A 12,223-nucleotide genomic window follows, 5' to 3' on the forward strand; every position below is an offset into this window, starting at 1 on the left:
ACAAGAAATCAGTTCCTCTGAATATTTTCCAGTGGTGTCAATGGGGCTTATACATGACACTTTGAACTCTTTTGCCAGATATTCCTTGGGGAAATTGTCAAAATTTCACTTCATGGTTGAAGGAGGCCATGAGAATATCTGGAGTTTGAAAATATCCATATTTGCATATGTAGAACTTTCCAAACCCCTGTTTTCCAAACAAATATATTTCAGCATTATTAGTTTGTATTTTCAGTCTAGATACATTTTCCATCATAAATAAATATTCATATATTAACTGGTTTATGTAAAGAAAAATCACAAAAATTGAAAACCCTTACACAGCTATTGATAACACCTTTATTTGTAACTGCCAACATTTGGAAGAAATCAGGATGTCTTTCATAGAGGAATGAGTAAACAAACTGGTATATCTAGATAATGGAGTATTATTCAGAACTAAAAACATATGAGGTATCAATCCATAAAAAGTGATGGAAGGACCTTGTATGCATATTTCTAAGTGAATAAAACAATCTAAAATGGAATATTACTCAGCCATCAAAAGGTTAAAATCTTACTATTTACATCAAGGTGGATGAAACTGGAGGGTATTATTCTGAATGATATAAGTCAATCAGAGAAAGAAAATTATCATATGGTTTCACTCATGTGTGGAATTTAAGAAACAAAACAGGATCATAGGGGAAGGGAGGGAAAAATAAAATAAGATGAAATCAGAGAGAGATACAAACCATAAGAGATTCTTAACTGTAGGAAATAAATTGTGGGTTGATGGAGGGGATATGGGAGGATGGGCATTGATACGAGCACATGATGTATTTGAGCACAGGGTGTTATATACAACTGATGAATTACTGAATGCTACATCTCAAACTAATGAGACACTCTATGTTAACTAATTGAACTTAAATAAAATAAGTAAAAAAAGAAATAAAAAGTCCACATCATGTATGATTTTAACAATATGACATTTGGGAAAAGGCAAAGTGAAGATAGCAGAAGATCAGTGGTTGCTTAGAGTTGAGGGTGTGTGAAGGGGTGAATAGGCAGAGCACAGATTAATTTTAGGGTAGTGAAAATACTCTGCATGATATCATAATGATGGATACATGTCATCATACATTTTTCCAAACCATACAGTGTATAATATCAAGAGTGAACTGTAATGTAAACTATGGACTTTGTGTTATTATGATGTGTCAATGTAGGTTCATTGATTGTGACAAATGTACTGCTCTGCCAGGAATGTTGGTAGTTGGAAAGACTATACATATGTTGAGGTTGAGGTTATACGGGTGTTTTCTGTAGTTTTTGCTCAGTTTTGGAGTGGACCTAAAACTGTTCTAAAAAATAAAGTTTATTTAAAGGGGGGGGGCAAGTTTCAAGCCTTTATGACCCATGAAACTCATCTCTGATAAGCTGTGGAGAAAGGAGAAAAAGAGGGATAAGGGAAAGTAGAGTACTGTTTCTCACTAAAAAAACAAAACAAAACAAAAAAAAAACCACAAAAAAAACAAAACAACAACAACAACAAAAAAAAAAAGAAAAACTGGAGAACTATAAGCGTTTCTTGTTTTTCTTCTTTTTATAGCAATACTATCTGAATTAATCCTAACATTCTATGTATTCATCATCCCAGGATATTTCAACTATAGAAGAAGCAAAAAGTGGGAAAGCTGTGGATGAAAAGAGCAGAAGCTAGAGAAATGTCTTCAATTAAAAATTTAACACTAGTTCTGCTTCATTATGGAGACCTGAGTGCACATATTATTCTACTTGTCTTAAAATTAAAAAAAAATAATAATTAAGAAAGTAAATGACAATAGTGAGATAAATGGTAAACAAGAGATTTCAGTACATCTTTTAGTAGACAAAATAAAGATGGAAGACTGTTGAGTTGCCTGGATGGCCCATTTGGTTAAAGTATCTGCCTTCAGCTCAAGTCATGATCTCCAGGTCCTCGAATGGAACCCCTTCCTGCTCAGTGGGGAGTCTCCTCTCTCTCCCTCTGCCTGCAGCTCCCCTTGCTTGTGTGTGCTCTCTCTCTCTCTTTCTCAAATAAGTAAATAATATCTTAAAAAAATAAAGATGGAAGGCTGTTGATTGATAAGTAGTAGAGAAAGGTAAATGATGGACTCTGCCAAGGTGAACTTAAAACTGAGAGAGAATAGGTTGGTTTATTGAATGTTAGTGAGGCTCTGGACTCAGAACTAATGAACCAGATAAAGGTGGTAAAGTGGCAATGAAAAGAGGTGGTTTATCTGAAAGTCTTTAAAGAATAAGCTGTTTCTTTACTCATAATGATTTAGAACACCCTAGTGCTAGCTTAGGGAAACTGACAAATGAGTTGAAGGGCACTATTGCAGAACAAATTTTAAAAAATTATGAAATTTGGTGGTAAAAGCTAAAAACTATAGGAATTATGAGTTTGGATCCAAAGAAAAGAAAGAAAATTCTAGCATACAATTCAATTTTTAGTAAGGAATATTTACATTAACAAGATATAAATGATGTAATTTGGTTGCCAATTTTTGAAATCAATCTATAGTCAGATTTTGGAAGTTAACTATGGTTTCAAAATAGAATGTAAATGCTAATCACTCTAAAAAAGTAAAAGTAAATGTATAGCAGAACTTTGAGAGTGCTACTGGAGTTGGATGTCTATGGATGGGGAGTCAAATGAGGATTCTATGGATGATGAAGTTAAAAAAAAATAAAAAATAGACAAATAAATAAATAAATAAATAAATATGCTCTAAGCATGTTATCTAAATGCTAAAGTGAAAAGAAATTTAGAATAGTGATGTAACTACTGGATTTAAAGAGATAGGTTGGGAGGACAAATAAAGTAAATCCTTACCACTTAGTGCACAATTAAGAGAAAAGGCCTAAATTCATAAACCAAGAAGTTGTAGAATAAAATTATCAGCTAAGCTTATTGGTTGCCTCCAAAGAGCAAGAGTGGGTAGATATGATAAGACATTGAATTTTTGCTTCTTTATGAGCCCATTTGTAATATTTGATTTTTAAAATTATCTGAGTTTACTACTTTGATTAAAATTTGGGAAAGGTAAGTATGGGAGTGATGTTACCTTAATTTGTGAAAAACATTGTAGGAAAACATTATTACAAAACAAATCTGTATTCATCATGAAAAAGTATTTAATTGAATATATATTTTCTAAATTTTTACCTTTGAGAACATTTCTTACTTTCAAATCTGAGTTGGAATAGATGGTATTTGATGAGACAATCCCAGATCTCCAAAATTGAACCTTAACTTGATCACATAATAAACAAATGATATTGTAGTCCTTTGACTACAACATATACTTCAAATTTCCTAACATAAGATTCAGTGAACACTTACTTTTTTTTTAATGAATTTATTTATTTACTTGACAGAGAGAGACACAGTGAGAGAGAGAATACAAGCAGGGGGAGTGGGAGAGGAAGAAGCAGGGCGCCTGCAGAGCAGGGAGCCAGACGTGGAACTAGATCCCAGGACTCCCAGATCACGACCCCTGCCACAGGCAGATGCCTAACTGAGACACCCAGGAACCCCTCAGTGAACACCTTCTACAGACTAGCTTGAAAAGTCTTTTTCACTAAACACAGTTGTATTTGCAGGTTTTTGAATAAGGCTCTGCTCATTTCAATCTTACCTCCACCACACACCATTTGTATGATCTGGGATAAGTTGAATGAGCCTAATTACATAGTCTTTAGTCTCCTCTTTTGCAAAATGAGAATCATTATTATTATTATTATCCAGATATTGTAGTTGCTAAATGCTTAGCATGATTTCTGGCATATAGAGAGGGTTGAGTAAAATATTAACTATTATGAGTATTATTGGAATGTTCCATCTACAGAACTTTCTCAGTGTAGCCCACACTGTAGTCACAGTGTTTTATTCAAATGATAGTAACACCTTTCTGTAGTATTCTGCTGGTATAATAATTTATTTAATTCTTCACTCTTCTTTGTTATTTTTTTTAAGATTTATTTATTTATTTGCAAGAGTGTGAGCTGGGGGAGGGGCAAAGGGAGAGGGAGACAAGCAGACTCCCCGCTGAGCTGGGAACCCAATGCAGGGCTCCACCTCAGGAACCTGAGATCATGACTTAAGCTAAAATCAAGTCGATGCTTGGCCATCTGAGCCACCCAGGTTTCCCTCTTGCTCTTCTTTAAGATGTCTTTCATTTGTAAGTATAGATTATATCTTTTTGAGAATAGTAACCATGTTATATCCAACTTTATGTCCTCTAACTCATCAGTGTTGTGCCTAATACATGAAATATGTATCAAAGTAAAATTTTAAAAAATAGTAAAAATTTCTAATATATGAACTATGTATCAAAGTAAAATAAAAAAGTAAAAATTTCTCTTAAAAGGAAAATAACATGTGAGTGAACATCATTAAAAAATGTAACAGAAAAATAATTGAAATTATGTGGAATTCTTTTTTTTTATTAAATTGATTTATTTATTTTCAGAAAAACAGTATTCATTATTTTTCACCACACCCAGTGCTCCATGCAATCCGTGACCTCTATAATACCCACCACCTGGTACCCCACCCTCCCACACCCCCGCCACTTCAAACCGCTCAGATTGTTTTTCAGAGTCCATAGTCTCTCATGATTCACCTCCCCTTCCAATTTACCCCAACTCCCTTCTCCTCTCTAACACCCCTTGTCCTCCATGCTATTTGTTATGCTCCACAAATAAGTGAGACCATATGATAATTGACTCTCTCTGCTTGACTTATTTCACTCAGCATAATCTCTTCCAGTCCCGTCCATGTTGCCACAAAAGTTGGGTATTCATCCTTTCTGATGGAGGCATAATATTCCATAGTGTATATGGACCACATCTTCCTTATCCATTCGTCCATTGAAGAGCATCTTGGTTCTTTCCATAGTTTGGCGCCCATGGCCATTGCTGCTATAAACATTGGGGTACAGATGGCCTTTCTTTTCACGACATCTGTATCTTTGGGGCAAATACCCAGGAGTGCAATTGCAGGGTCATAGGGAAGTTCTATTTTTAATTTCTTGAGGAATCTCCACACTGTTCTCCAAGAGGCTGCACCAACTTGCAAACTTCAGAATATTGGCTTTAAGAATATAGATGTATTCAAAATTTCCAGGGATTTTTAAGTTCACTAACTTTAAATCTTCAAAAGTTTGGTAAGGAACCATTATTTGCATTTTAAAAATAGTCTTGAGGGGCCTGGGTAGCTTAGTTGGTTAAGCATCTGTGTTTAGCTCAGGTCATGATCCTAGGTTCCCAGGACTGAGACCCATATTGGGGCTCCCTGCTGAGCAGAGCTCTGCTTCTCCCTCTCCCCAAGATCATGCTCTCTCTCTTTTGCTATTTCTCTCTCTTTCAACTAACTAAATAAAACCTTTTAAAATAATATCAACAGGGCACCTGGGTGGCTCAGTGGGTTAAAGTCTCTGCCTTCAGCTCAGGTCATGATCCCAGGGTCCCAGGATTGAGCCCCGCATTGGGCTCTCTGCCCAGCAGGGAGCCTGCTTCCACCTCTCTCTGCCTGCCTCTCTGCCTACTTTGATCTCTGTCTGTCAAATAAATAAATAAAATCTTTTGAAAAAATAAAATAATATCAACAAAGGACAATGAGGTTCTGCATATTTATTTATCAATAATTAAAATAATGAATAATAATAATAGTAATAGTGATAATAAAATTCCTCCCAGGTTATTATTTCTCATAGTGCACTGTGTCTTATTTGGAAACTGCTAGAAATGGCTGAACAGTGTTTGAAACACGTCATAATTCTTTTTTTTTTTTTTAAGATTTTATTTATATATTTAACAGAGACCACAAGTAGGCAGAGTGGCAGGCAGGCAGAGAGAGAGAGGAGGAAGCAGGCTCCCTGCAGAGCAGAGAGCTCAATGTGGAGCTCCATCCCAGGACGCTAAGATCATGACCTGAGCTGAAGGCAGAGGCTTTAACCCACTAAGCCACCCAGGTGCCCCCTCACACGTCATAATTCTTAACATAGTGTTCCACCATTAAATATCTCTGCCTCTCCCCAAATTAAAGAAAACCATTGATTTATTTGCTCAAGAAGCCAAAATCCAAAAACAAGCACTACTCTTTGAAATTCAAGAATGACATAGAGCTATGATGAGCTATTTAAAAATGACAGGATGTAGGTATAAAACTTATGGAAATCGCATGATAGTGACAAAATCAAATGACAAGGATACTTGGGTACCTTTGTTAGCTGCATAACAGCTTTATTGTTGTTTAAAATCTGGAAGTTATTTTGATCACAGGCATATATGTTATATCTTCCAAAGATAGAAAACAACAACACTCAGAAAAAAATTAAGTTCTACCGAATTCTCTGTCTGCCCTTGGCTTAATCTCTCCAAGTATATTACCTCTCCTCACTAGTAGCACAACGCTCTCAATATTTCTTTCCAGTCAAACAGGTTGGATTCTATAAAACCTGTTTAAAATAAAGTGAGCAACTAAACAGCAAAAAACAGGGCGATAAGAAATTATTAAACACTTGGAGGTAGAGTACTATCCTTATCCAATGTCGTATGTATTCTGTAATTTTAGGATGCTGCTTTTCATAATTATACTAAAATTTATCAAACAGATAAATGAAATTGGCATATTGTGATACCATAACTATAAAAATAAAGATGTTTCTTTGAGATAAAAAAAGACAATATTTTTACAGTGACTTCCATTTGAAATGACCTTATAGGAAATGGCTTGCACTCCTTCACCCTAAATTACAGTGCATTCTTCCATTGTACTAAAAAGATATATTTTTAAAGTTGAAACTCCCTTTGGGTGATTGAACTATAATGCATCTGTAAGACTCAGAGACTGCCAGAAGGAATGCTGTCACCTAGAGAGGAAGATTAATAGCAGTAATAGCAGTCCAGATTTGACCCTCTGATAATCTGAGATCTCAGTGGAATTGCTACCTCAAAATGACTGTTCCTGAGATGTGTTTACAGAGAGAAACTAGGGCAGTGAGTGGAAGTTTCAAACTCCAGCAAAGGAGGCAGGAATTTGAAATGATTTGATATTGAAGGATGCAGGTATATATTAAACCATGTACTTTTTTCATTCAAATCACATTTCTGGATGTAGTAGATAGATTACAATATTATGGGAACTCCGAAACAATGTAGTATTTTATCAAATTTTAATTTTTGAGATTCTATAAAAATAGTCTTATCACAGCAGCTCTAGTAACATGAACAGTGAGAAAAAGCCAAGGAACATCTCCGTTAGGAAAAAATAAATGGGTTTTAAGGCCTTTTGGAGGCACCATATGTCACTGTCGAATCTGCAGCTTTCAAACGTTCATGGCCAAGGTATAAATAAACACAGCTTATTCATTCCAGCAACAGGAATTTTTATTTGTAGTAAAACATTTCATGGGGATCCTTAAGCTCCAGATTTGATCCTTGGTTATAGGCACTCATTATTGACTCGAAAGTCTTCCCCCAAATATCTAACAAGTTCCTGTAAATTTTTAGTCCCTTTATTTTGGGGAAATAAATGCCTGTTCCACAGCCTGCTGCTATTTCTGGAACTGTCTTGCTTTTCTAAGCATTGTCACTGTAGGACTGAAACATATGTGAAAATTCTAATGATGGTACATAGCTTTCTTCCCTGTTTATTTGTTACTTCTGTTTCTCAGACTGCCTCAGGATAGCACACAGCTGAGGGAAGAGGCACACAGAGCTGTTAACAGCTTGACTTCAAGGTAACAGACAAAACACTTGCTTTCACAATCTCTTCTGACATTTGATAGGATAGGAAAGTTAAAGACTGGTGTGGAGACATGGGAAGTTTAGTCTATCACGGGGCTTTCAGATCACATGCACAGATGACAAAGGGATTGGGACTCTTTTTAAGGCACTTTCACAATCACATTAATACTAATGGAGCTATTCAATACCCTTAATTATATTCATAAGCATCTGGTGATTAGAATACATTCATAAATTAAGATACCTTTAAATTATACAAATTAGATGGCTTAGGGTACACCCTGGATACTTACAAAATTAGTGAAAAAATATACGTCAAGTAACACTGCCATTTCCTATGTGTCAGTACCTATAACTATTTTTAAAATCTTCTTTGGGGAATAAGTGAAAGAAATTATACAAATAAAATATGTCAAAGGACACAGAATTATTTGTATATAGAGAGTTATTTGGCAGGGTAGTGGCAATATTTATATCATCACACAAATTATTGATTTTTGTCAGAGCTGAACCTTCAGCTGGGTGACAAATGACCTTTGCCATTTGGGGTCCACATTATTTCCTTTGACTATTAAATGCCTGGAAAGAGAGCCGAAAGTCCCTTCCACCATGACATTCTCAAGGTCCATAAAAAATGTAAAATAAAATCTGTCTGGACTAACTGGCTTCTCTATTATGATAATCACTTTGTTTCCTGGCTTCTTTATCTGTACACTCTATTTATTTTATGCTCTTATATAAACACTTGAAACACATTTACAAATAGTTGTAACAACATGCACACATACACAAATTTTATGTTCACTGGGAATCTGGCATTGTCTTGACATCTCGTGTAGATAGCACTTTATTGGCTATGATATTTATACCTTTGTTGGGAAAAGGCCTGCAATCCCTGTACTGAGGGATGAAAGATTGAAACTTTGCTGTGAAAGAGAGGACTAGGCAAGGGAGTCAACTTTCTGAAAGGAAGACTCTTTGCTCTTTGGTTCCGCTTTTATGGGTCCTTCAGGATAATTACAAATCCTAATCACTGTTTCTCAAGCACGTGATGTGTGACAAAGGGTCTTACAGGAAGGAGGGTCTGTTTACCAGAAGGATATGATATGCTAATCTTCACTTTCCTTGAATTTTGTTAAACATAGCCTAAGCGACAAAGCATATATCTCCTAGATGGCAAGGTGGCTGTTACCACTAAGAAAATTTTGGTAAGGCAACTCCCTGGGGCCTTTCAAGGGCAGAGAGGTCTGGCAGGCCTCGGCATTCCAAAGGTCCATGCCCTTCTCTGAAAACTTCCTTTGCCCCCAGTGGTTTCTCTGCTACATTTTAGCAAGCTGAGTACTTGCTCTACGTTAACCCCAACATACCTTAAAAATTTTCAAAACAATTAATGAGAAATTTGAATTTTAAACAATTACTTGCAGTACTGGCAAAAAAGGGACACTAACATAATTCATTGTATTATTAGCTTCTATTTCTAAAATTAATCTTAGAAATGTAAATCTTAAAATGTCAGATCCAACTGTTTTATTTAAGGCAGACTCTAAATAGTTATCTTTTTAGATATGCCCTTCAAAATAATGTGACCTTCAGAATGATCCAGGAAATAATATATTTCTGAGTTTTCTCCCTCAAGTTCTCCATATATTAAAACATTCATAAAGCATCTGCTATGTGTGAATATCACTCAGCTCTAAAAGGTGATTTGACACACTCAAAGGAGTTAAATGACAATCTCTAATCATCAGGAAACCTCACAGAGAAGATGAGAGGTAAAACCTAGTAATTTCTGTATGCACTAGAGGTTTGTCCCAGTTTACGTAAATGCAGATCCTTGGGAAGTAGAATAACAATCTATAGATAAAATAGCTACTTCAGAGATTGACTTAGAGGAAAAATGCCTCTTCTGTTTTTAAAGACTTTATGTATTTATTTGACATAGGAAGAGAAACAGAGAGCAAGAAAGGGATGTGGCAGGCAAAGGGAGGGGGGAGAAGAAGGCTCCTGGGGAGCAAAGAGCCCTATGCGGAGCTGGATCCCAGGGTCCATGATCATGACCTAGCTGGAGGCAGACACTTAACCTTGGGGGTCACCCAAGTGCCCTGAGGAAAAGTGCTTCTAAAGGTAAAGGTCTGCAAAGGGAATAACCAAGCATGAACTAAGCGTCTTCAAGTAACATGAAGAAACCTTTCTTTCTACCCATCCCCTCATTTCATTTCTCCTGTTTTGTCTTTATTACAGTGTCCATGGGCAAGAACAGAGAGAGAGAGAGAGGAGTTTCTACTTGCTTCTAAAAGTCTGTGTCATAAAAGCCCTTGGATTTCCTAATTGTGTTCTCTTCTTGGGAAGTATATGAAGATTCCATAGAGATCATCCTTTAACAAACATCAGAATATAGTGCTAATAGTCAAATTATTTTTCACTTTTTAAGAAGAGTAAAGAACGATTTTTTTTATTAAGTTGATAATTAGGCTTGTTAACCAGTAAGATGTATTGACCATTTTTCCTGTATCTGGTAGATTATTCCCATACAATGCTCTGATGTGGCCTGGAGAATTCCTACAGAGTGTCTGACACATGGTAATGGAATGGAATACTAAGGAGATGAGTTAGTCTTTTTTAGTTTTATTATTAAATGTCTACACTGTACCCATTTTTTCTCAACTATTTGGTTTCTCCCACCATTTACTTCAAAGATTAGCACATGTCCAATATTTCTAAATAATGCATTCTGTTATTTGTTCAATTATTGATGAACTGAAATTGAGTCATTTATTCAACATGAATTTATGAATATCTTCTCTATGTAAAAGACTCTTTTAAAGTGAATAAAATACATTGCATACCCTTGAGTTTACAAATCACTTCAGGGAAACCAACATGAAAGCAATTACTTTAATGATTATCATTAAGATATAGAAACAGAATGAAGAAACAAACTGATTTTTATCTAAAGGGCAGAGACATTTTTTAAAGAAATGGTGATTAATATTCCATAGGATAATAGGGGAGAATGGCATTGCTTCCATAAAATCAAGCATGTAAATGATCATAAAAACATAAAATGACATGTATTTAGAGAATTTCAAGTATTTTTGCATGGTTGAATATAAGATGATGTTTGGAGTATAAGAGTATAAGACTGTTGGGTCCCCCAAAATTGGGTACCCCAATAATGGGTCCGTGATTAAAGGAGCGAGACTGCTACAAAGTGAAGGTCAAGCAAAGCTTTATTTCCCGCCAAGCATCAGGAATCAGACCTACCTTCAAACAGACCCGTTGAGGCCACCCCTCACAGAGGACGGCCCCTCCCTGCTTTCCAGACTAACTTTTATAGAGCAAAGGCCATGTGGTTGGGCCTGGCCACACACAGGTGGCTAATTGAATTACAATTCACCCCACAGTAGCCATGGAAACTAGCCCATCACCTTGGTAGCTAGGAGACAGTATGCGCCCACACTGATTGAATATCTCCACCTGGCCTGACCCACTCTTGTTCTTGGACTTTGTTACCTGGGACTGGTTTCCAGGACTTGTTTTCAAGTAAGTTCCCTTGGTGGTGGGGGTGGGGGGAAGTCATTTTAAGTTTTACAACAAAATGGCAGTTCAACCTGGGTGGGGCTGGTCTGGCTGAATAGGCCCTTACAAGATGATCAAAGGATTGATTGTGCATAAGCTGGGTAACTTTTAATCCATGTTGAAATATGAACTATGATGTTCAGATAAAATTATCTAAGAAATCTCTTTTCTACATATTCTAAGCTTTATTTTGATTCAAATCATATGATAAAATCCTAGATGCTCACATATTTGGCAACATGTTGGTTTCTTCCCTTCTATTAATATTTCTGTTGAAATCCTCCACTGAGCTATTTTGAATATGTCCTTCAGCCTTATAAGAAGTCATTAAATATTTTTATATAAGTCAGGTTTTTTATTTGTTGTAAATTTGTAGATGAGAACTTTTTTTTCTCAAAAATCAGTTACATGACATATCAAATGTATTTTAGGGTTTAGTTCAAGTAAATTCTTTATCTGTTTTGAAGCAATGGTTTAAGTTACCTCTTTTATGGTAAAAATCTGGCTAGTTTGTCTTTTTTTTTTTTGCACAAAACATGAGGATATTCACATGATGCTTCGTATATTAGGATATTGATTTCTTTCTGTTTGAACTGGCATTTTTTTATCTGTCTTTTCATATTTTTATTGCTTATGTCCCTATATAAACTTTCTTCAAATTATTTATGCCAACATGCATGATGTAAAAAATCAATTCCCAATTTGAAAATGCTTATTTTGCACAATTATTCAAATTAAAATGGTCTACAGATTATCATGCTATTTAAAGATTTGTATAATATAGTAAATATACGTATTTTCCCATTTGAGTAGTTTTATCACAACAAGGTTTAGCTAGCATGTTCTAAAGCTGTCTCTTAGG

Source organism: Mustela nigripes, chromosome 2, assembly GCF_022355385.1.
Source record: "Mustela nigripes isolate SB6536 chromosome 2, MUSNIG.SB6536, whole genome shotgun sequence".
Lineage (NCBI taxonomy): Eukaryota > Metazoa > Chordata > Mammalia > Carnivora > Mustelidae > Mustela > Mustela nigripes.